Here is a 25,768-nt window from a genome sequence, read left to right on the forward strand (position 1 = left end):
TTTCTGGAATTTTATCAGGCTTTTATCTCTGGCCTATAACCTATCCAAATTATTACTCTAATTTTGTTCGTATTGGCACATATCACATTCTGACTTCACATTTTCTCTTTTATGTTCTTTTATTCTAACTTTTATTAATCTTCTCCTTGTCTCATGTGCTTTTCTGCTGCAACAGCTGGGAATTTAAGCAATTCTTGATGCTTTGAAATTTGGCACTGATAGTGTGCCAACCAGGACAAAGATTTTTCAGCTGTCTTTGTTGTTGGTTTTTTTTTTTTCAGTAAAGATGTTTTCATTTTACGTCTTTATGTACTGGTTAGTACAATGTGTGTACTATCACTGCCTAATATTTCATGAATATGTAACAGAAATCATCACAATAAGCATTAGTAAACAAGATGAGGAGTAAGTACTCAGTTACTCTATGTTTGCTTTAGGCCATATTCTGATATTTTTACCCTTGTTGAGTAAGTAGTCAATGAAAAATAGTGTGGCCTCTTAATAATGTGGGAAGCAGCATGCAGGTGTGAAGAATCAGTTGCCAGGCATAAGCCCCAGCTGAAAGACTTAAATAACAACTGACAGCAAATTAAGGAGCTTAGGGGTCAGTGGGGGGGAGTAGATACTGCAGATGGTCTTGCCTAAGTAAAGGTGGAGAGAGTGGTGTCTCTTGTCCTTTGAAATTATCCTTGCTCATACTTGATGTGAATGGTAGGATTTTTTGTTGTTATTTTTTTTTTTTCTTCTCAGACTGCCTGAAGCTTTTCGTTGATTTTGTGAAAATTAAGCTAACTTGAAGGATTGTTAGTTAAAGTAATAGCAGCAGTCTGGGGCTAGAGATCAGCCTAAAGCCCTGTTACAGAGAGTAGCAAATATTTTGTGTTTGTGGGAGTTTTTGGTTGTGGGTTGTTGTTTTGTTTTTTGGGGTTTTTTTTGGTTGGTTGGTTTTTTTCTTCCCCTTTCAGCATCATTTGGGCAAGGTATTTTTCATGTCTGGTGCTCCTGCTGGGTGATGTTGCTGTGTTTCCTTATGCAGCTGCTGTACTCTATACAGGGTTGGCTGCACAGTGTAGTAGGTGCAAGAATTCCTGTAGGCAGCTTTGGATCCTATGGCTTGGGTTTTTTTTTTAATGTAATCTGTGGAACTATACCATATGGTATTGAGAGATTTGTTTTATGGTAGTACAAAAGACGAAGTGTGACTTCTGACAGGCTTCAAGAGAACTTTCTGTTTGTCCTGAGTGTTTTGGAGAAGCTTAAAAGAAGTATTTCAAATAAATATTACAGCTACAAGCAAGTATTTTATAATAATGTATGGAATACATTATTTAAAACAAACTTAAATATAGCTAGGCTTTTTTCATCAATTGTACTTAGTGTATAGAAAAATCAATACTGTTTTCAGAGCCCATTTATTTATTGTCTCTCAGCTCAGTGGCTGAAATGGTCTGTATTAAATTATTTGTCATCCTGCTTAGCAGTGTGGTGCCCTGAGCATGACTACTTGATCAGGCTGTGAGGCAAAGTGACTAAGTCATCTTCTGCTCATTCTGGAGTTGGGAGAGTTCAAGCCACTGTGAGTAAATACATGCTGTGGCCCTGAGATGCTATTGCAGCAAGTTCAATCATCAGGCAGGTCTGCTGAAGGGCTTCTGCTTTGCAGGTTTTCTGTTCTAACCACACCTGATTGGGCTGTATTAGCCCGCTTTTGTAGAGAGAACTGATTCTACATCACTGGTTTGCAAAACTTTTTGTACCCAAGCTGTACTTGTAATGTGTGGACCACTGCTGAGGTTTTGGGGGTTCAAAAAGTGGTTACACGGATATTGATACAAGAGGTTATAGCTTTTGGTTTCTGCTAAGGAGTAAACAGATGTTTCCTGGAAAACTTTTTTTTTAAAATAAATCTTTTCATAACTTCCTATATCCCTCAGTTAAACTACTTTATCTAGCTCTTTCTCCCAGCTCTCAGGAGGGGAAGATCCCAGAGGGTAGTAATGCATCTCCCCTGGGATACTCTGGCCCTTGCAATGATGGGGCATGCCTCTGCCTGCTCTCTGCTTCCTTGGGCTGCAGGCAGGTCAGACAAAACTGTCTAGTTCCTTGTGTGCCTGTGAGGGACTGAGCAGAGCTGGGTCATGCTGGGAAACGGAACAGGAGGGCTGGTGCCATGGTGTGGCCTGTGATGGAAATACTGCAGTGCCCAGAGGTTAGTGGGAGGCAATGAGGAAGAAAGGAAGAAAATAGTTGGACTCCTTGGGGGAGTGAGCTGTGGGGCTGGGGACAAGAGCACCAGATCCTGCACAGCTCTGTCATTTCTGCAAGTATTGTTTAACAGCAGGAAGGAAGCTTTCATTTTTTGCTGAACTGGTTATAGCTGTCAGTTGTGCAGCCCAGATCACTGACTATGAGCCAGTAAATGTACTGTTTGGTGTGCACATCTTCAACTGCAGTCTTGGTATCACAGGTGCTACTCATGGAAATTACAGGGACTGATGGTTCAGCTTCTCTGGGTTTTTGGCTACTTTAATGAAAATAGTCCATTGCTAGATTAGTCATAAACACAGAAGAAACAGTGATAAGGAGTGTCACTAAGCTGACCCAAAAGAAATTTCCTTGGAGAAAAACATCTAACTTCCTTTAATTTTCTCCCCCTTAATGGGCGGTGGAAATTATACAATCATATACTGCTATATACAACTGGCAGTATGCCTGTTTCCACAATTTTGTGGCCTAACTGATGACCCTAAAGCAGAATGTAAGAAACAGAATTATAAACAATGAAAAAAAAGAAAGCTTTAACAATAGCTGCCATTTCTTAGGTAGTAGACAGATGTGGGCCAACAGCCTTTCTTTTTCTTCCTAAAGATCATGATGGGATTGGGGGAAGGGGTGGTGTTGCTGGGATTTGTTAAGAAAAATTTTCAACATGGATTAACAGCACAAATTGGCAAGTGTGAAGCTCATCCTCTTGATTTCCCAATCTGACAATCTCTGATGTCATGCCAGTGGAAACAGATTTCTGTAATGTCAATTATGTGTAATGTTAAAACTGAGTCTTTTGAATATTTATGATACTTGGCTAGCTAAAAAAGATTTTATTGCGTTTAAAGATAGACCTTCAGATATGAAAATCTGAGATTTCTGTTAAAAAGATTGTACAAGGAACTTAAGCTCTGAATTATACTATATCCTGCATGATAACTTTCTCTTGACTAAAAGTCAGGACAGATGCCTGAACCTCTAGAAATAACATGGAAACAATAGCATTAGTCATGAATGAGAACTTTTTTCTTATCCCATTTAATAATTTTAAGCAAAAACAGACTTCTGATTTTTTTTTTTTTGGGGGGGGGGGACTTTACTAGAGTTTATTATTTACTTTGGAATCAAAAAGAATTAAATACAGAATAAAATGCTGTAGCATGCTGTCTGATATATGGAACAGTCCATGTTAGTGTTGGCCTTTGAAGTACTGAAAAAATGCCCAGCTATATAATCTGTAACTGAAGCCTCTGTCTTATTGCCTGTCAAATTTTGTTGGGCCAATGGTCAGTGTCTGCCTAGTTTGAGACTTTTGAATCAGGCTACAAATGCAGCTTGTTTCCATACAGGTTGCAGCTCATAGTTTGGGAAGTTCAGTTCTTGGTAAGAAAATTAATTCTTGGTGTTATGGACAGATTTTTTTTTTTTAAATATTTCTCCTACTGATCCTTCTTTCCTTAGAAATCCATGATTTTCCTTTGACGTTTTTGCCAGCAGTGCTGTTGGGCTCATGACTCCACTCTGGTGCCAGTCCCACAACAGAAATTTTTTTTTTTTTTAAGGCCCATGGCAACACTGTGGATTCATATTTAAATCCCTTATTTTGGGAACCAGAAGGTTCAAGTCTTTAGGCTAGTCTGTTACAGTTTTGCTGACTTCCTTCAGTTAAGGATCTAGCCATTAGTTCATGTAATCATGTGTCATCTAGATACTTATCTCCATGTATTCCTCTGTTGCCTTTAGGTCTCTGCTTGGCAAGGAACTACATTTCTCTTCCTAAGGTAAGCCACCTACAAAGTAAAGGCTTTATCAATAAGGTGTTAACAGGGGTTAATTTGTCCTAAAGTTCACTGCATTCATACGCTACTTTTCTTGAAATGAAATTATTTGGCTTTGTTAACCAGGAGTTTTTCTGCTTTGCAATCAGCCTTCCATTAAGGTGATGACATCACTGAACAGTTTTACTTCTGACTCCTTCATTCACTGCCCTTTCTGTGTCACTTCACACCTCCTGTGTGCTCAGCACTTGAGCTCTACAGGGAGATTCATAGCTACTTTCTTCAAGAGAAGGATCTTTGGATGCATGTGTTTATAAGACAGTATCGGTGCAAACAAAGGCAAAAGGCCTCTGCAAAGCCTTGGCCTCCACATCTGGAGGACCACTGGCAGACATAGAGATGAACTCTCGGTGGGGCATGTGTTTGTGCTCTCAGGAGTAACCGGACTGTGTGCTTTGAAGTGATGCTACTGGTGCCAAATACAGCATCAACACAGCTAATGCAAGAAACCTCAATAACATCCCTTCCTAGACCTGGATGGTCATCTGAGAAGAAGATGTTTTTTTTTTCTCTGCAGTCAAGAACCGTATAAGCTAACAAACTTGAATGTTGTGGAAGGACTCTGTTCACGGTTGTACTGGACTTGCTCTTAAGAAACCTGGTTATATGGTACAGCTACATTGGAGAGAAACATCTCAGTCTCATTGATCTTTTATTTTTTCCTGTGACTTTGTATCTACCCTCTGCCGACAAATTTTCAGCAATATAGGAGTTAAATATCACATGTTACACAACAGACATGTATTGTAGGGTATAGGAGGTAAAGAAAAGAAAAAAATCAATAGAACAGATACAGTAACATACTCCAAGTTTATTAAGGGTGACTTCTCTTGAGGTAAATGGCTCAAATCAGATTATCAAGATGTTTCAGAGTGCATAGACATAGCATTATAGAAAAGGAACTGTAAGCTAGTCCAGCCCCTTCTCTTAGCATATGCATTTAAAGACAAATTGGCTCTCTGAGGGACTCCCTGAACACTTACTCTTTTTCCCCAACTGCTGTAGCAGCTACAGAAACATCTTCCTGGCCAGGAGAAATGCTGCCCATCTTCCTGGTTTGCCAATTGCCTTTATGAGCAGCTCATCCCTTGTCACCTGGAGACTTGTCTCGGGTGAAGTAACAACCACCATTGTGAGAACAGCCTGAAGAAGCCTGCATGCAGTTGTGAAAAGATACCTCCTTCCCCTACCTGTTTGTGCTTTTGAAACCACCCCAGTGAGCTAAATAGCAACCATTGCTGTCTCCTCACTTGCCTGTTCATTATCTGCCTGTTAACTCTTGTGCTATTTTTCCTTTGAACTAACTTTGCATATCAAATGTTTTATTGAAACCCAGCAAGATTAGATCTGTTCTGCTTCCCCTGCCTGAAATCAGTTGTTTTATCTCAGGTTTGTGGTTACGGAATGGTAGCATCCTGCTTTGCTTTCCTTTTGCAGTTGCAAACTCTTGCTGCTTACTTCTGATACATCTGGCTGAAGAAACAGCTGACTCAGTTTGCTAAACTCTCAGAAAGCTTAGGTTTTTTTTCCTCACCCTCTAGAAAAGGAGTTATGTGCTAGTTAAGTGAGCTGAAGTGCCTTACTAACTGATCAGAGGAGTCTCAGTGCCAGTACTAGGCAGAGCGAGGTGTTGCTCAGCCAGAGTGAGTGGTGAAAAGTGCTCCTTGTGCTAGCAGCTATTAGAAAGCAATCAGGTTAGTTCTTGGTAAACCCATATTGTGATTTACTCTGCTTTCAGTTTGTCTTGGTCTGTAATTTGCTTTTCAAATTGTTCTTCTATTCTGTAGTTTTGTTCCTTGTTTCAGAGTTGTCCAATTTATTTCTTCCTGTGTTTTTAGATATCTGTACCCCATTTACTGTTCTCTAGGTACAGTTTTACTACTTGATGCACTAGATATGTGTAACCAATATAGTACTTGACCAGTAGCACATAATATTCCTCTTCTAGAATCCAGGATGGAAATTATCTCTCTTTTGCCTGGAGTATATTGACCTCTGAATTATGCTTTCACCTTAAACATCATAACTCTGACTTTAGTTGGATATCCTGCCCTTGCCTGTATTCTTCACAGCATTGCTCTAGTCACAAACATGAAAATCATGGGAATTGTCAGGAGACACTGAAAAATGAAGCTGAACTGCAGCATAATGTTCCAGGGAGTATTGCCTTCAAAATGGTACCTTTTTAGTCTGATCAAGAACAAAGTTACCTGGAAAAAGTGAGTAGGGAAGGTGGTGATGATAACCAATGGGGTAAATGCAGCTTAGTTTAAATGCTTGTCCTTTGAAGAGAGCGGGTGGATTTAGCATGTTTGCATAGCCATGGCACAGGTTCACAGCAACCAGGTCCCTGAAGAAATGCTCTGGTAATGGGGAAAGTCATTAATGCAGTGGCATTACACCTTCATTTGAGGAGTACTATGAACTTCCATCCAGTTTCCAAAAGGTCCTGCAGAACTGCTGGAAATGCTCCACCAACTGGGATGAAATGGAAGTTGATGCCAGAAATATTTAGACAAATATTCCTATTTTTATTTTCAAAAGTTTCTTTTTTTTTTTAATATGCCTCATGGCTGAGGGGAAAATGGCAATAGAAAGCTATTTAGATTAACAAGAAAGCACTGTAGCTGTAAGTCAGCATTTAAACTTTATCTCGATGTGCAAAATGCATAAAATCAGGCCGAGTTTGGTGTATTCAGAGATATGCTGGCCTCCTCTGCTAGGATCTGTATGTGTGTGCCTCATTTGAGGTAAACAATGAAATTAGGTTTTTTTTTTGCAGAAAAGCAAAAATGAAAAAAGTTCTTGGTGAGAAATCAAATAGACACAAGAGACTAGCAAGTTTTGTACTTTCATACCCTTTACCTGAGACTTGCCTTCACTTCACAAGTATAAGCTAGGACCTTCTTTTAGCATAAAGAGAGCTAACAAAGTCCAAAGCACTCAATTTTGCAGTGAAGTGAAGTTTTTTAGAAAATCCTTTTATTTTTCTAGACAAAGCCTGAGAGAATCTTATCTTGAAATCTCAGTGAATTTATGCTGACTTTACATTTTGGGGAGCAAAAGAGTTTTTTCTTCTTGCCTTGCATACAAAAAAAGGGCAAATTAAAACTTAAAGGTTCAAATTAAGCTCCCTTCCTTTTTCAATATGAAGTGATTACATTTAAGATTCTCCCATCATTATGACAAAAGGTAAGGTCATACCTCTATTCTCCCCCCCCCCCCGCCCCCCCCAACTCTGAGCCCCTCCTACACATACAAGGTGGTTTTTCAGAACTAAGCAGTGATTTCCTCTTAACGCTTCCTTGCTCTAAGCAAGATGTGCCAGTTTAGAAGAGCTCTGGTAATGTGAATCTTTGGAAGGTACCTTTTATGTCAGTTCTCCAGACCTTAAGCATTAATGATTTTTAAACTTTTTGTTGTGCTTATCAAACATGTATTTAATTTATTTGCATTTCAATGATAGTCTTCCTATGAAAGGAAATATGGAAGTTATTGAGTATTTTGGTGTATTCTTTGTTTTTTACTCATCTGTAGTCTGAATCATAGAATTAAATTACTTGAAGTGTTTCTTTAAAAGAAAGGCATTTTTGCAACGGCACAGAAACTTGTGAGAAATGTCCTTTTTAACCTATTTTTTGTTCAATATCAAACTAATTTTTTTTAATTTCTGGAAAACAAATTAAGAAGAAAGAAGGACTCTTTCAAAGAGATATTTAAAAGGCAAGACTGGTGGTTTTTTTTTAAAAAAGCTTTAAATTAAAATTAAAAAAACCCAACACTTATTTTTCTCTGAAACAAAATTACTTTCTAATTAGCTTTAATAATATGATGCTTTACAGCAGTGGGTACTAAAATGCTCCCAGTCAGACATTGCTTTGGTTAGACTAGTGATCCCCAATACTAGACCAAAAAAATGTATGGGACTCACAAGCCTTTTATAAGCAAAGTTGGAGAACCACAGTAAATCTTTCTGTTCCCAAGAAAAGTGACATTTTCATCCTATTTTCTCCACAAGTCTTAGAAAGGTTATCCCTCACGGAGCTATAATATATTCTCTTTTGCCTTGTGTGGCATGAGAAGTTTTCCTTAACCATGGAAAACATGAAAGTTATTCCCTTTTTGCCCATAGCTCTCTGTCAGCTGTTCTTTCTTCTTGGCTCATTCCTAGATGTTGGCTTCATTGAAGTAATTTAGACCAGAAACCTTAAGCTTTGCATAGTACTTTAACCAAGGTTTGAGTTAATCCTAATTTACCTTTTCAAGTGTATGGAAAGACTCTATTCCATACAGGGCTGCATAATCCAATACGTACTAATACTCACTTTTAATACAGCTTCTATCCTCTCATTTAAGCACTGATAAACTCCACCCTATGATGTAAAAATTTTTTTTTTGTTTCCTCCCACTATGTGTTGAGGAATTGAGGCATAGAAGTTGTGTGCTGTACTAAGGAAATTTGGAGGACAATTGAGGATAAATTTCTTAATTACATGTGTATATATACTATTCAAAGCACAGGACAAGAAAACATGATTTTTTTTGTTCTACTTTGGTATCTCATTTACCAAATGATTTCAAGGCAAGCTTCCTCTTCTCCATCACCTAATGTTTTCCATGCTTTACATACGTCAGTACTGTAGTGATGCAGCTATAGAATACTACTGCTGACTGTATGAGGGAAGGAAAAAATGACAAATGACAGCCCTTAACTGAATGCAACAGCAGTTTTGTGAGACCCTACCAGTCACTGGTCATTGCACTGTGAAATATCTTCAAAACTTTCAACAACAAAAGCAATCCTGGAAATGAAACATTCTTCCTGAATGAGATGCTTGATTAAATTACCACATTTCTAATTTCTTAATTCAAGAACAGACTTCCCCTTGCCTCTGTGCTGCCAAGCAAGGTACAGCTTGTCCAGAGGAGGAAGGAACGAGCCATGTGTATTGCCCCATATTACTGCCACAGTGTCAGAAGGCAATGAATGTTTTGTTTCTCCACTGTAGAAAAAATGATGTCAAAAGGAATGGCTGCGTGCCTTATGTTATGTGACATCCAGGACTTCATTCTGCTTCCTGCCCATCCCTCAAGGGAAATAAATTAATGAATGGCAGGGTATGGAGAGTCTTCAAAAGATGCCATACTGAAAATTCTTGATGCTGAAACCATTTTCTAGGCTCATCCATGGGCCAGCTCAATACTTAAGAACCACTATGAGTTATTGGAACTGGAGTCCTTTGCTGTGACTGCAGGGGAACTTGAATATGCAGCAGAGACTCATCAAGCTCTGTGAAACCAGCAATACCAACTCTCCTCTTCCCTTGCTACTTGGTTGGTCAGCTGTTTGGAGAAGTAACAAACTCAAATCAGGATTACAGGGAGAAATATTAGGACAACAAAAGCAAAGATAAACTAATGCATACTGAGAAGAAGGAATATTAGTTTTTATTTATAGAAAGTGGGAAACAAAAAAGATGGCTTTGTTCATCATGGTGTAAAAAGTTATGCAATCAAGACAAGACCTTTCCTAGTTTGAGGCACAGAAAAATGAGAGGAGTAAGAGAGTGGGCAAATCTAGGTGAAAACAGAATCAAAGGAAAATTTACTGTCTCCTGATGGGCTCCAGGAGAACAATTGTGTGGTATGCCATAGGAAATGCAGGTCAGCCAAGGTCAGGCTGCAGGAGAGACCACAGGCATGGGGCATCCAAACAGCAGCTTCCATAGAGCATCTTATCATCAGAAATTGGCAGACGCCAAAGTAAAACATATAGCATGTGTTGGTTCCGTTCAAAAAACCAAAATGTTTGTTTCACCTGAACTGAGACTGTTTTCCTGCTCTTGGAGTATCAATACATTTTGATGGAGACTACATTTTTCTTTTAAAATCATTTTGAAAGAAAGCTCCTTGCCAAGTCAAATGCTATATATATTTGAGCAGGAAATTTCTCTAAAACATTTTTTAACTTTTTATTTTTTATAGTACTTCATTATAACATGTCCCTGGCAGCATGTGGCATGTTATTATATGACTTAGATCACAACTGTAAACAAATGACAACTCTGCTTGTCAAGAGGTAAAGACAGAGGGTAACGTTCATCTGAGGTAGACACCTTGGAAGTCTAGTCAATCAATGTTATAAGTACTGTTGAGAAGATAGCTATAATAGGTTGGATGTTTATACCCTATTTCTCTCCCTCACATGAAAAGGTTTGCAGTTGATTTACTCCGCTTAGTGGTGGAAGAATGTGATATTTAAATTGAGGAAATGTCTTTTTCTTTTTAATTAAGATTGGTTTATGCTCCCAAAAGCTCATAGTCTCCATAAGTCAAAATCTGATACCAAAGCACTTCTCACCCCATATTAACGTGCCACCAAAATAAAAACACTGTTTGGGCTCTGAAGCTACCCTGTGGCTTCCTGGGTCTCAGTTGTGTACTTTGTTCCACACTGTGCATGTTTAAAGCCTGTCCTAGCTCTTCCAGGCTGAAATGTTTTCTCCATCCCGGCAGGTTAGATAACCTGTTGGCACTCACTGCTGAAAGCATTCACGTGTAGTGCTACAGAGTTGGAAGCCAAGCTCTGATTTTTACTGGGGATCCTCACAACGTGTGGTCCTGGCTACCCTGTGAATCTGAGTGCTGGGTCTGCTGTGCAGGCTGCTCTGCCTTGGGATAAAGCGCTTCCAAACAGCCCCTTCAATGAGTGTTGGCACAGATTTATATTGCTGTGCAATTTTTCTTTTCCTAGTGTTTATATGTGTCCATATGTTTAGCTTAGGATTTTACTGAAAGAAAATAGATCAACTGAAAGCATTCATAACCATAGCATCCGCTGTTCATACATATATGTATGTATACACATGCACAAAAAGAATACTCAGTACTGTATTACTCTGGTACAGTACAGATTAACTTTTTTTTTTTTTTTTTTTTTAAATGTCATCCATAAACAGAAATGTACCAAATGCTATTGCAAAATGATTTTAGGTTTACAGTGTTCAAGTTATGCTATAGAAAAAGGAAGAAATAATTGAGACCTCCTGAACATTTTGTGCCTAATTCTTATTTCTTAAACCTTACTTATTGCACAAGTAACCACAGAGTATTTGCTGCCACAGCTGTTTCTCATGCATGATGCAATTGTTTTATTAAGCATTATTTGTTTGCATAGATCAGATTCCGTTATTACAGTGGATGCTCATTAAAACATGCCCTGTGCCACTCCGAGGCTGGGAATTTCAAAAGTTCATAGCATTGGCTTAACTCTGCAGCAGTGACCTAAATGGTAAAGGCTCCCATTGGCTCCCTTTCCATGTTTATACACAGTTTATAGCACTGTATGTAGACAAAGATAGTTACGTTAACACTAAGGACAAGCATAACTAGCTAGTACAATTTAAAAAAAAAAAAAATTAGTAGACATGACAGAGAAATGTCATTGAGTATTGGTGACAAATTCATAACTTTAAAAAAAAAAATCTAGCAAAATGTTAATTTCAGGTAGAGTATAATGTTCCTGCAAAACTTTTTTTTTTTCTCCCCTTGAATACTGACCAAATACAACTTGGTCACAACTACTTTGTGCAGTTTTAAGATGGCTGATGGTGTCTAGAATCATGCTAATTAAAATACACCACTTTCAAATTACGTTCAATTGCTCATTGTAGAGAAATCCTGATACCATGCTACCACACTGCCAGGGTTTGACAGGCACGGTATTTATAGGCTGTGAAGAAGAAAACGGGCCCAGGACATAGCAAATAATGCTATCTGTGGCCGTGTCTTAATGCTTCTGGACTACAAAATAGTCACATGCGCTTGCTTGAAATGCATTAGCATGGTTAGCATGCTTGTTAGTCAGCATTAAGAAGGCTGTCATGTGAATCTAATTTTGTTGAGATTGTATGAAAATACTGATTTGCCTGTCAAGAGAGAACTTTAAAAATCTGTCAGAGGAAATGGATGAGGAAACACTATAATGTATACAAAGTAAGTGTAAAAAGGCAGATCTTGACCTTTTACTCATCTGTTTTTTTTCAAAGTATAAGCAAAGGTTACCCAATGGCATTCACAAGCAGTTAACAGAAATATTTTTTCACACAGCTCATGATTTCCTTGTGGAAGTCATTGCTGCAGCTGATGGTGGATTGTAAGCGGGATTGTAGAAAGCATTGCATGTTTTCACAGAGAGCAGAAACATCTACATGATTAAATGTACCTGGGGAAATATTTCCATATCATTCGGACAACAAATCAAATTATACTGATCACTTCTCTTGTGCATGGGTTATTCTATATCTGCTATTTATGGATGGCTTGTATCTTATTCTCTTAAGCTTTCTGGTGCTTTTCCAACTATAACATACCTCCTTTTCAGTCTCACAGCAATAGTGAAATGCAGTTAAAATTTGTCAGGTTTGCTCTCCTACCTGCTCCTATGAATTCCTTCTTTTTCCACTCATATGCTTCTGGGAACTGCTGGTGTGGGAGCTGTTGTAGCTGTTTTTCTCAAGCCAGGAAGGAAGTCTCTCAGATGAGGTATGAGTTTATTAACGGTGAGGGGCAATGTCTTGCCCTGGCTCTGTGATGTGGTCACTTGGCTCCGCTGGCTCCAGGGTGGTGTGAAGCTGCACTGAGGGGGTTCAGCTGCAAAAATGGCAAGAAAGCCTCCTCTAGGGCCTCTCTCACCTGCTACTCACAGAAGTAGGTATAGGATGAGTTGGACACGAGCTTCAGAAATTGTGACAGTGCTGTGTCCTTCCTTGCTGTGTGTTTGTTAGCAAGATGGTTCTAGAAAGCCACAGCTAGAGAAACAAAAATTTGACTTTAATGACGTATAAAACAAGTTCATGAAGCAGTTTTCCATCTTTTGAGATTTATATTCTGATTTCTGGTCTAATTTTCTTTAACAGACAGATTTTCCTCTTTCTCCCTAGTAGCTTTTCATTCACAAACACAAAAAAATTTTGTGCTTATCATCTGTCAATTGGCATAAGATATCTTGTGTATCCAAACTGGTGTACTGACAAGATTCAATCTATTGTACTACATTTATGTTTCAGCAGTCCTGTTAAGGACCTGTCATGATGTGGTGCAGCACATACTGAATGTCAAACCATAGCAAGTACATAAAACTACACGTGCAAAGAAAGATGCTTCACAATCTTAGAAAACTTGAAAAAACATGGCAGGCATTAAGCTCATGCTGCAGTGCTGAGTGGGATGGACAAGTGAAGAAAAACCTTGCAAAAAGACACCCTCTCTCCTCTAGGCTTTTTGCTCTTTATGAGCTCGTGTTTTCTGTCACTATAGGTTCTGTCAGTTGGGTCTCTACTCCTGGAAGGGCGAGGTGAGACGGACATACTGAACCAACTACTTTTCAGGTGCTTCTCTGCTTAATGAAATCCCACAAGTCCAATCAGATACCTGGACTCTTCACTGATGCATAGAGAAAAACAGTTGTCATAAGCAGCAAAAAATGGTAGAGAGATAACTAGAAACCATGTAAACAGCCCTCTGGGAAATGCTGAGAAGCAAAATAGAGCTATGGAGTCCTGCAGGCTAATTTCTGCTGGGGCTCTGCCTCACTATGAGAAAATTCTGCTTAAAAAAATAAATAAGAACTCTCGAGGAAAAATAGCTCACTTAAACCAAGAGCCATAGCACTCCTGAAATGAGAGCATGCTGATAAAGCGATGTTGCATTTCCTAGGGGGTTCAGATGAATAACCAGTCAATCAATCATGCCTGGCTGTTTTCTAAATTTGTAATGTATCTGACTTGAGTTCTTCACCCATAGAATACAATTTTCTATTTCTCTGTCTGGTCTGATAACAGCTTATGTGATAGACACACATTCTGCTTGGATAAAATGAAGGGGGAGAGTTGCAGGAAGGTATTTGAAACCAATTTTTAAGACAAAGTAGCAAGTAAGACTATTCTGGCTAATTGTATGGGGACAGCTTTGTCAAAGAATTAATGTGTAATGGTTAAAGGACACACTAGGAACCTTATGCTTTTGAGTCTGCACTGACCTACTTTACAGTCTTGGATGAATCATTAATTTCTCTTTTGCTTTACCATCATTCAGCAAGCTAACTCTGGAAATGCAGGAATGTAAACCTTTTCTTTTGGTCCATTTGGGTTTTTAAGGTGTTTGGCTGTTTTGTTTTTCTGCTTTGAGGGGATGCATGCTTGTATTGCATACTCTTATCAGAAAAAAAAAAATTGTCATTATGTTTGGAGAATGTTGTGACTGAACTATTCATCTGGTGTACTGAAACTCTAAGGTCCTTGAACCTTTTAGATTTTCGTCCCCTTATATCATTTTTTTTTTTTTTTTAAAGAAACTGAAGAAAATATTGAGGGCATTTGGCCAAAGATTTTCTTTGCTTAGGGTATGGTCATTATTAGTTGCTCCTTGACAACTTAGTCTCTATTATGAGTTTTGTTTTTATTCAGACTTTTGGTTTCCATGATACCTCATCACTCCTCAACTGTCTCTAGTCCTTTGGTTTGCATACTATGACTGGTCGTATGACAGCTACAGCTTGTTTGTAACTGTACTGTCTAAAATGTGTCTCCCCTTATGGTCTGCCTGCATTCTGGTCTCTTTCCAGACTGGAGAAGGCCTTTTGTCTTCTTTCAATGCATTTCTTGTTTTGCATGTGGGGTCCAACAGTTGCATTTCCTTATATTTTGTTAATTCTTTTCCTGAAAACACTTTCCAACATACCCTGATGTTACTTCTTAATTATGGAATACTTTTAGTCATTCCCATTTAACTTCGTTTCTTCTCCATTGAACTAATGCAGAAAACCCAATATGTTTTCTCTCATGTCAGCAGAACGGCCAATCTAACGTTTTCAAGTATCCAAAGATTGTCTGAAGCAGCTGATCTTACCTTGGAAGGTTGAAAACAGGAGATGATATCTCCCCTAATCTTTCTTTTTGTTTTATTCTCATGGAGCTCTGTCTTGCAAAACTCTCTGGACAGACCATAATCCAGGAATACTGTGTGGAAGAATATTACACACACAAAGTTGTAAATCACACTGGCAGCTTCTGCTTGCTTTTTTTTCTCTTTGCTGGAGCCTGTCTCAGACAAGACCACTGAAATCAAATGAGTCATTTACTAATTGAGGATAAGAGAAGGATCTGGCTTCAGAAAATTCAGGCACCTTTGTAACAAAAAAGGTATGAAATGACTCCACCCAACTAAAATAAACATGTTCCACCCAACACTTTTTTTTCTCCACATTTTTTTTTTCCAGATGTGAACTGTGTGCTATTATTTGGCTGCAATATCACTCTCAGAAGCTTCAGCTTTTTATCAATCATGAAAACATGTGCTATCTGGTTCCCTAAAATTGGGCATTTTTTTTCCATGACGTGGATTATTCTACAGTCCTTTTATTCTGGGCTGGCTAAAATCTGTCCCCTTCTTATGGCATTCTGTTTTGTCTGTACTCCTACTCGGAGGTATTTCACTAGCTTATCTCCTTTTATTATTGTTTAAGGGGAGAAAGTGTTTCCAGTTGCCAGTTGATAAAATAAGAAGTGAATGGCAGAAACCTACAATTTTATGAAAGAATCTGGTTTTAAAATTTAAATGTAGCTGGCATCACTTATCTTCGTATAGCTTCTGCCTATGTGAAAAAAAAAATCTCTTTTTATAACTGCTTGTCAGCTGAATAATAGAATGGGGGGAGCCAACTTGAAAGACATGGCTGATTGGTGCGATTGAAAAGGGCTTTACAATTAGAGTTCTGGCAGAACACAAAAAAGAAATTGTCTGGCCATGAAGAACGGAGCCTACTTTAGAATTCCCTTTTCTCAGCCAGATAGCATGCATCACTGTTCATGCATTCTCTTGACATTGAATAGAGGACTTCAGAACTACCACCCCAAATTATCCCTTACTGTTTGGTTCTATTTGTGATATTTGTTTGGGGGAGGAAAAAAAAAAATCTCTATTACTGACTGTAATGGCATGTGGCTAAATTCCATTCCATTTATGCACTTAATCTCTTAAGCTCGTTTCCCCTCCCCCCCTTGATATTGCAACACACATTTTACTTTGATTAACTCTTTTTAGGTGATGGGGAAAAACAATATTCTTCTCTTATTCTCGTCTTCCCTCCCTTCCCTTCATTTTACTTCCTTTTCTTTTTTCCTTCGTTTTTTCCCCCCACAAACGGTTGTGTATGTGAATTGAAAAAGGAAGGAAGCCCTCGCAGGTGTGTTTTGGATTACAGTAGTAGAACAATAGGGCAGCCTTCAATTAACTCCATACCTATTCACAGGGAATATTTGTTCCCTTGTCTTCAGCGTTATTTAATATTTGAAACCGTCTCCTGCTACACAATGTGCCTCGTGATGAGAACAGGCTTTCAATTCCATTTGAACTCTTCTATGCCACACAATTAATGCACCAGATTTTATTTATTTATTCTTAAATAATGACTCTTATGAGTGTCTCCAGGCACAAAGGAATAACAGAATACGTACAACGCTGAGGTGTGTTTCACTGCCTTGGTGACAGTATTGGGGGAGGGAGGAAAGATGTTGGTAATGGCATGCATTTGACTCCTTCTTGCATGTAAAAACAACATGCTAAATATTTATTTCATATTTCCATAAATCTTGCAGATTTAAAAGCACGCCTGTCAAGGTAGCTTTCATCATTTTTACACTATATGTTTTAAATTGCTGTATATATAACAACCACTGAAAGCTTAACAGTGACATTTCTTTCTGACTGAAATACTTGCTGTTTGTAGTTACAGAGCTGCTCATTAGGACTATTTTTATCCTTTCTTTTAAAGGAGTATAGGAGAGTATGAAGCTCCCAGATCCTGGCAGTAGTTGACGAAGGGGAAGGGAAGGGTCAGCCTTAGTTCTATTCTTCTTTTTTTGCCACTACCAAACCTATTTTATGCAGAACATTCATATTCCAACAAAGTGTTGTTTTTTTAAAAAAAAGGAAAAAAAAAAATCACTGATTACCCTGGCAAAAATCAGTGTTTTTGTTAAAGGAACTGTCACAGATCTTATGAGCAACATCTTGATTTGGGGGAAAGGGAAACAAATATTTAAAGATTGGAGGGAGTGATGAAAAATAAAAATTTTCCCATGAAAGAGAGAATATTTTTTTTTTAAACAGCTCCCCTCATGAATTCTTATGACTCGCTGCAGCCCTTTAAGAGAGTGTGCTATGGCTGGCATTGTTGGCTATGTTCCCTGATCCTAACATTTCCTATGCAGCAAGGCTGCAAGAGAGGTGTACCAGTACTTGAATATTCAGAGTATGCTATGAATCTTTTGTGGAAAGCCTTAAAGCTTTAGCATAATTTGAGGACATGTCTGCATTTTGAGTTATGGCAAACAATAAGACAGATTCATCTTTTACAGTTTTGAACTGGGGACAACATGATTTATCCGACAAGAGCCTCGTGGAGGAAGGTATCTTATTATGGAGGCGGTTTAGCCTTGCTCCAGTGTCACGTTGAAGGCTTTCCCAATAAACATGGCTATATATGAGTTAATAAATGAGAAAAAAGTAATTTGAACTGGGAAGACAAAGTTGACACAAATATTTGGTAGCCGACTTATTTTCATTTGTGCTGTTGCCTCAGATCCTGGTGTGGCTTAGCTGAGGTAATCTGTTGGGTCATCTGTTCTTGTACAGAGTTCGGTTTTATTTTTCTATCACAATAGGTGAGGTCAGTCTAAGACCAACTTCTAGGCCAGCTAAAAAGATGTAACTAATTATCTGGTGGCAGTGTTCTTTAATGCGTCAGCTTTATGTTGTTCAATCCAAAATAGCTCTGCACCAGACTTGCAAAAGTTTGATCCCAGGACATTTACTCTAAGGGCTGGATATCCACTCCTCACTTCCCCCTCCTTCCTCTTTCAAATCTAGGTCAGCCCAAAGTGGCAGAAATGCAGGCAACTGGAATCGCTACCCACTTTGCAAACTTGGGCCCGAGTGTATAATGAAGGATGATTGTGCTACCTGGCGTGAGCAAGGGAATTTATCTCAGCGATATGTTATTCTCCTTGGTGCACAGCTGAGATTTCGACTCACTTCAAATTCTGAGTGCTTCCTATTGCTCTGTGCACTATCACTGGGCTGCCTTCACCTTTTCAAGCATGTTTTCTTAATGCAGTAGTCTTGTAAAGAAATTACCCTCCATGAAAGTGGAGAAACAGGTAGGTAAAATAACGAATGAAAATCCAAAGGCAAGTCTAAACCTTCATTCAAACTCACCATGAAAGTGACCTTTGCTCTGATCTGGAAGATGGTGTCTCTTAGCTGTAAATGGTATTTCTCTGAAGGACGAGGGTGCTGTTTAACTGTATAAATGTTTTCACTCAACAGTACCTTTTTTATGCTGGAGCTCATAACAAATTTTAATCCTTCTGCAAAGCTTTAAATCCTCTCCCTCCTATGTAAATTTCTTCACAATTTAAGCTTTCCTTCATGGGCAGAATTCATTTTTCTCTGTTTGTGAATCAGAAATAGTATTTCAGTGACCTTGAGAGGTCAGCTAGTCCAATTTCTCCCCCAGCTCAAGCTCAGCTCCTGACAGTGTTTTTGAACTTTTAAAAAACATTGAATAATGAAGATACTGTAGTTTTCTTAGGAAATCTCCATATAGTTTTAAGGATAGTTTAATAAAGTATTTTTTTAATGTCTCTTCCAAATCACTGCTGTTGCAGTTGCCAGCTGTGTGGTGGTACCTCCTCAAACACGCTCAGAAGGGGTGCGGTCTTCCTGGGTCTGCATAAGGGAAAGCCACAGCTCCAAGGGAGCACTGATCTGTCCTGTTCATTTCAATGAAGGGTCCACTCTGCAGCTTGAGTGGGTGGTCAGTTAAGTGTTAAAGCTGCTAATGACTTCAGTTCTGCCAGTCTGGGCAGGAGAGTCATGCTAAGGCACTTATCTTTGTTAGGTGCTGGTGAGGAATGCGGCCATAAAATAGGCTGCAGTGAAGCTGGTCTTTCTCCCACTTACTAATGTTTTGTGTCAAACTTCAGCTGAGGAGCTGTTTTCATTTTTATCTTTGGAAAATGAATGAAATAATTCTGTGTCAACAAACAAATGTAATATTGTATATTTATGAATAGAGGCTTAAGATCTGGGGCAAAACCATTTTTTGTGTGTGCACAAATAAAACCACTTTGTTACCATAATGCAAATAACTATTAATTATCAACATAATCAAAGCAAGTGAGATTCTTATTTTCTCTGAAATGATTTATCCTTCTCAATTCCAGGCACAGAGCAGTTTCTAATAAATAATTTAGTCTATTTATGTATCCTCCAAGTTTTGATCTCCTCTTCACAGATTCCTCTTCAACATCTTTGGGAAAGTTGTGGATTTTTTTCTATCATTACACAGAGAACATGACAGACAACCAATCACGTAAATGTTAAGAGAAGTGGAAGGAAAGAATGGAAGTTATTATTTTAATTTCTCACTAAAAACACCTCTCAACTCTGTTTATATTTAATACAAGTGTTCAATCTGGGTGGATTAATACTGATTATAGTCTGAACAGTTTAAGGAATCTCGACCCAAAGTAGAACTTTGTCATTAATTTGAATTACTTAAACTTGTGTCAGCACTATTTAAAAGGAATCAATGAAGGTTTCTGAAGAAAAAGCCTTGTCATCTACTCCCAAATGGACTAAATTAATTAAACTGTTGGAGCCAAATCTATGACATGTTTTATATATTGTTACTTTTTATGGATTTGCTGCCGACATTGATTGGATTGAGAAGATGAGCTTTTCTAATAGGACAAAAAGGAGATTTGTTGGAGGTTTTTTGTTTGATTTTTAATGTATTTGTACAAATTAATGCCAAAGAGATAAACAGTAGAACTGTCCTAGCTAAGCATGCCAAGACCTTCACACCTCTAGAAGAAAGGTAGGAGAAGTTTTGGGTTTTTTTAAATTTTTTTTTAAATTTAATTTGTCAGTTCCCAAAAGCACAACCTGTGGAAGATAGCTCTTTCAAGAAGTGTGTTAGTGTGCTGAGAAATCAAACCCCTTTTTGACTGGTGATGTGCTCACACACACAGCTTTTCTCCTACAAAGGACTGTAAGTAACAAAAGTACATGGGAGAGGAGGAACTGATAATCCTGTGTCACAGTTAATAGAGAGGGAAAATATCTATTAGCTCAAACTAACCTGTGCTGTAAAGCTTTAGGGAGAGATATACAAGCGCTAACATTAGCCCAGTGAGGTTAATCTCCCTGGGCTCCTTTCCGTAATAAGTAGAGAGCAAGGTAGTCTGGACTGTTTCCTGAAGGAGTTCAAGTCCGTCTTACCCCCTGAATCCCCTGCTGGAGACCTCTTTCTCATCTCAGCAGTGCAGGTGAGCCTCTCAGAGGGGTGGTGTCATAGGCTTCAACTCATCTTTGAGAATACACCTATGGATTCCCCTTTCAGGACCAAACTATCCTGCAGCTGATCCAGGCTTAGGCATAAAGGGTAAAGCCAGGTTTCCATCCAATGGAAGAGCAACAACCTTCTTTAGTGACTGATGACTGGTTCTCTGACTAGGGCACAGTCCCCACATTGCAGCTGCACAGTGGGAAAGGGTGAAACAAAGACCTCCCCAACAGGCTTTTCCTGTAGCTCCTTAAGTGGGGTCCTCATTCCTACCACTCCACCAGCAGTGTGAAGGGCACCTGGGTGAGTGGCCTCTTGAAGTCCCTCTCCCTGCCCTTGTGATACCTGGGCATCCTTGGGCGTAGGACCAAGCTGGCTGCCCTTGCGCATTTCAGCCAGCAATTAATCTTCACTCTTACACAGGTTATGGAGTGCAAGTGTGGCTGACTGAACAGCAACAAGCAATTTCATTATTCTTGCAAAATCATTATCTGTTTCTAGGTTATAGGAATCATCAACCATTTGGCAGACACCCAAAACTTATGCCTAAATCCCCATGTCTGTACAGAACATGGTAGAGTGGAATCTTGACCTGTGACTCAGACACTTAGGCAATGCAAACAAATAAAAAAGTTGAATAGTGATTAATAATTGACTATATAAGAGACTTTGGATCTTATTCGTATTTACAGTAAAGACTGGGCTTAATAAAGATGCCTTGAGCTGCACAAAGATGCTGTAGCATAACTGAAAGGAGGCTTATTGCCTGTAAAATTTTCCCAGTGTACTTTTTGAAAATGCTTTTTTACCTTTGAATTTTTTCAGGAAAAAAGTATTTGCAGCCTTGGAATGTCTTGCCAAAGATAACAGGAAAGAAGAAAAGAAGAAAAATGAAAAAGAATGTAAATGCCCGCTTTAATTATTTCCGTATCTCTCGACTAGATAGGTTTGCACAGTTAATTGCAAAAATGATTAAGACAAATGCTATTAGTCACCATTTAAATCCTTTTTAGAACAGGAGAAATGTTGATAACGGGAATAAGCTTATCCCAGGCCAATGCATTTTACCAATAATAGATTTACTGACTAGAAGGTAAATGAAGGAGCAAAAAAAACCGAAGAGCTGTTAGAAAGTTGCAGTCAGAGCAGTTCTCCCAACACTCAGAAGGAATGGGGCAGTCAGAGAAACGTGGGTTGAGGTTTCCTGAGTTTTGACCTTCTCTTGTTACAGGGTATGAGTGGTATCTGGAAAAAAATATTTAGTCATTTTCTAATACTGTGTTAATTTTCAGCGATGAAAACGTATTAACAAAGTGACAGCACCAGCACAGGTATCTAAGTAAACAGTAAAGGGAAAGATATTAGTTCTCTGCATAGAAAGGACTGAGGAACTATTTTTCACAATGCAAGTTATGATATTATCCATGATGTGAAACCCTCAGCGCTCGTGTTGGTGTTCAGTTTCCTTTTGTGGCTCAGTGTACAGTGACAGTCAGTCCATATGATTTTACATACATGAGATGTCAAGGTGTTTGGGGACAAATTATTATGACTGGTATTGAAGCTGTGGCTGGTATCTTAGCAGGTAGGGAAAGGCACTGCAATAAAGCTTCAGGTGGTTGCTCCTCTGGAGCATAGTTCAGGGTCTTTTAGCTGCAAAATCCTTTCTGGGAGGGGGAGACTCTCCACAATTTCCCTCCAGCATCTGGCCTGAGTGAGCAAAGATCAGAGTACAAGCAATAGTGTCTCCCCAAAGCTTTTTACTAGTTCTGCATCTGTTTCTTTCACTGTTTTCTCTTTTTCTCCTATGACCGGGTTGGTATGTATCCAGAAAATGTCCTTCAAATTTTTTTCGGTATTGCCAGCTGTAATTTGGTCATGTTGATTTTCTCCCTAAGGCCAATTGTAAATTGAATTATAGCAAGAAGAAAGACATTTGTAATGTTGTAAATACAGTAGGAACCTGTTTAGGTTTTCGATTTTGTTTTTTTCTGATTGCTTTCACAGGTTGAACATTCAGTTGGTGATATTCACTGCTGTAAAAATTGACTTAAATGGGCCTATGAGCTGCACAGGCTTTGTTTGCTTTCTACCAACAGGTCCATGTCATTCAAAACGCTAAAGGAATCAGTGGATCAGAGACTGATATAAGGCTTCAAAAATTTATTGGGTGCCATATGACTGATATGGAATAATATGTAGATTTTATTTTCCCTTCTTTTAGCCTTCATGTACCGTGACTAGGTTTTTTTTAATTAATGTTTATGGCTTTTGGCATTCTCTAAGTAGATCAATAACATCATGCAGCTTTTAACATTATTTCTGGGAAAACTGCTGACACTTTCAGGACATTCTGAAAGAGGAGTTTGTGTGTGACCAGGTTGTTTGTCCATTCACTATGAAGGCAGAGGGATGAAAAACAAGCCAAACTTGACATTTTTGGAGACTATTGTGTTGTTTGTCTCAGAGAAAACGAGGTTGACATTTTAAAGTATGCAATGAATGGTATGTAAGTAATGCTGCGGCACTGATTTACTGTGCAATCAGCCAAAGTGATCTGTTTGATTTCACAAACAGCGATTTCTGGAGATGTGGACAAGGCACAATAAAATGTTCTCACAAGCTAATAGGCTTGCGAGGATGGATTAAAAATATTAGGAAATATTTTGTTGTGTTGTTAACTATCTTTCTTCCTCAGACCTAGGCTGCCCACTTAGGAAGAGCATGAACAAGTGTGAGAAAAGCTTCTTTACATATTCCTGCCTGTGCACCTAAGGCCTTTCCCTGGGAAGGAAGGTGGAAGGTAGCTAATGTTGCTGAACCAGCCAGCGAAGTGCCAGCCTGAGCTGTGGGCTTGTTCACGATTGAATGCATCTCCTCTATTCTGTAAGAATACAGATTTAAATGACTTACAGCACCCAGTACCTAAGAAATGCTGACAACATCCAGTAGTGACTAATCTAGATTAATGCCCCGCACCCCAATGGAAGCTTCTTAGGGCAAATTTTGGCTTTATTGTGTCAGAGAAGAAGGGATAAGGAAATAGATCATGTTTTTTACTGTTTTCCCTTTCATGTACAAACTCATGGGAGTTTGCCATTGTTTTTGCCACTAAAGTTATTTTTGGTGGGCAGCTGTAATGTTTTCATTTCTGCTCCTTTTTTTTTTTTTTTTCTGCTCTTTGTCCTAGCGTAGTGTTTATCCTGAAAGGAATAAAGAAAAAGAAGTAGAAACTGCACTATCCTTGTTAATTAGAGCACACCTCTGTCGCAGCACTTTCACTTAACCTCTGGAAAACAGTGCATTTCCCCTGGCAAATCCACTTTTGGTGGTGTTTCTAGCCTTGTTGACTGTGTGTCTTTGTGACGCCTCACTTCCGGAAGCATATTTCCTTGACGGTTATATAGGAACCACTGTGAGAAGTGGTCCAGCCGCATCCCCTCACCCCTTGCTGCTGCAGCCTGAATTCACGACTTCAAATAACCCTGCATTTCGCTCCAGACCATGCAATTGTAGCAGCATAACTCTTCATTATTGCTCTGAGAGTCGCTGACACATCTGAGATTTTAAATCTGTGTTAAAATACTTCCAGCTTGGATTTTTTTTTTTTTTCATTAAAATGTGGGGTGTTAGGAAACATTATCATCAGCTTCTTACCTCCAACCAGAGCCTTGTTTGTGAGTAGGAAGTGTGAATGGGTTTGGATTCCAAACACGCGCCCGCACGCACTCCCAGGGAATCTTAATTAAGGAGTATGCCACAAGTCCCCATACATTTATTTTTCTTACATATATTCCAGAAAAATCTAGTAGGTTTATAAAGATTACCATGCCATCAAATCATAATAGTAGAACAGAGTTTTTACTGAACCAGAAAACAAGCAAATGAATAGAGGCAGAGAGATGACAGCCTGCTGTGAAACCAATGGTTACAAATTGGTTTCCTCTAGTCACAGTTGCCTTTAACTGCTTTAGATTCTCAGCAGCTTTTCATTAAGAATCTCCATGTGCCCTTTTAAAGAAGAAAGTGCATGACCCCTTTATTTTTGGAAATGCACGTACAATGTGCATAATATCAACTTGAGATTGGTAAATTGGTAGATTGTTATTTAATGCCTTTTGAGGGGCCAGTTTCTCTACAGGGCTAGGTGGGTTTCCGACAACATGTGAATAAGCCACACAGTACAGTTGTTTTTATGGTATTTATGCAGCTTGTGATTAGGATTGATGAAATAGCATTCTAAGTCTTTTATAAGCTTTTGTTTGTTTTGGGTTTGTTCCCATTCTTGTCAAATGGGAACATCCCCAAGAAACACCTATTTTAATAAAATTAAATTTTTACTGAAAATGTTATGGTCTCAATCAATTTTTTTTTTTTTGTCTTGGGTTGTCAATATACTCAGAATATTCAGGCTGGAGTTTTCCTATGTTTTGGTATATGAACTTGCATGTTTTTGAAGTTTTCTTGGTTTGGTGTTTTATTTTCAATATCAGCTTTTTTGCTTTTGTCCTTTTTCACAGAACACAAATTAATTCCTGATGAACCCCAGGAGCTTGCTCTTTCATTAGGAATTAAATACCATATTTAAAGGTATTTCCCATAAAAATCATCACTGATGTTCAGTGCTGCATAAGATTTGGATCTGGTCCAAGTATTGTTCACTGCTATTCAAAGAAGTGGTAATGGGGAGGAACTTTCAGTGCAGACAGCATTGCCACAAAAAGCAAGTAATCCTGCATTTCTGGAAATAGCTGTTACTCAGAGATTTTCCCAAAACTCTGAGGTTAATTTTTGGTTAAACAGCCACAGACTTAGTAGCTTACCTAAATAAGCTAATCCTGATGTTCAGAAATTGGACAGTAATACTCAGAAGAGAATCTTTCATCCTTAGCAGGATTTATGGTATGGAAATTGCTGAACACTTCATAGTGTGCTAGTTTGTGACCTGGGGTTCACAACTACAAAGGAATTACAAAGATATATGATAATACAGGGCAATAGTTTAATTTCTGAGGTTGTCTGAGAAGCTATAAAGTTAATATCTCATCTCTTCTTCCACCACCTACTAACCCACAAGATCAAAGTGGGTCACACAGTCCTGGAAATAAGGAATTACCTAATAGTTATGGACATCATTCCCCAAATTATCTCTATGGGGAGAATAAGACTTGAAGAGATAACGACATATGTGATAGATCAGACACAGTTAGAGTTCCTAGTTTGGGCAGTTAGGCAAGACCTGAGCTAAGCACAG

The 25,768-nt window shown here is 38.6% G+C and overlaps 1 long non-coding RNA gene across 1 annotated transcript; it reads left to right on the top strand.

Annotated features, from left to right (window-relative positions):
- The first annotated feature begins 617 nt into the window (after positions 1 to 617).
- Positions 618 to 7,363, top strand: LOC148057675 (uncharacterized). The gene is made up of 3 exons (XR_015705817.1): positions 618 to 711; positions 4,009 to 4,046; positions 4,193 to 7,363. It is a non-coding gene; the product is annotated as an uncharacterized LOC148057675 (long non-coding RNA).
- Positions 7,364 to 25,768: the final 18,405 nt, after the last annotated feature.

This window comes from Nipponia nippon, unplaced genomic scaffold, assembly GCF_047370975.1.
Source record: "Nipponia nippon isolate SJK-2023a ecotype South Korea unplaced genomic scaffold, ASM4737097v1 scaffold_1, whole genome shotgun sequence".
Classification (NCBI taxonomy): Eukaryota; Metazoa; Chordata; class Aves; order Pelecaniformes; family Threskiornithidae; genus Nipponia; species Nipponia nippon.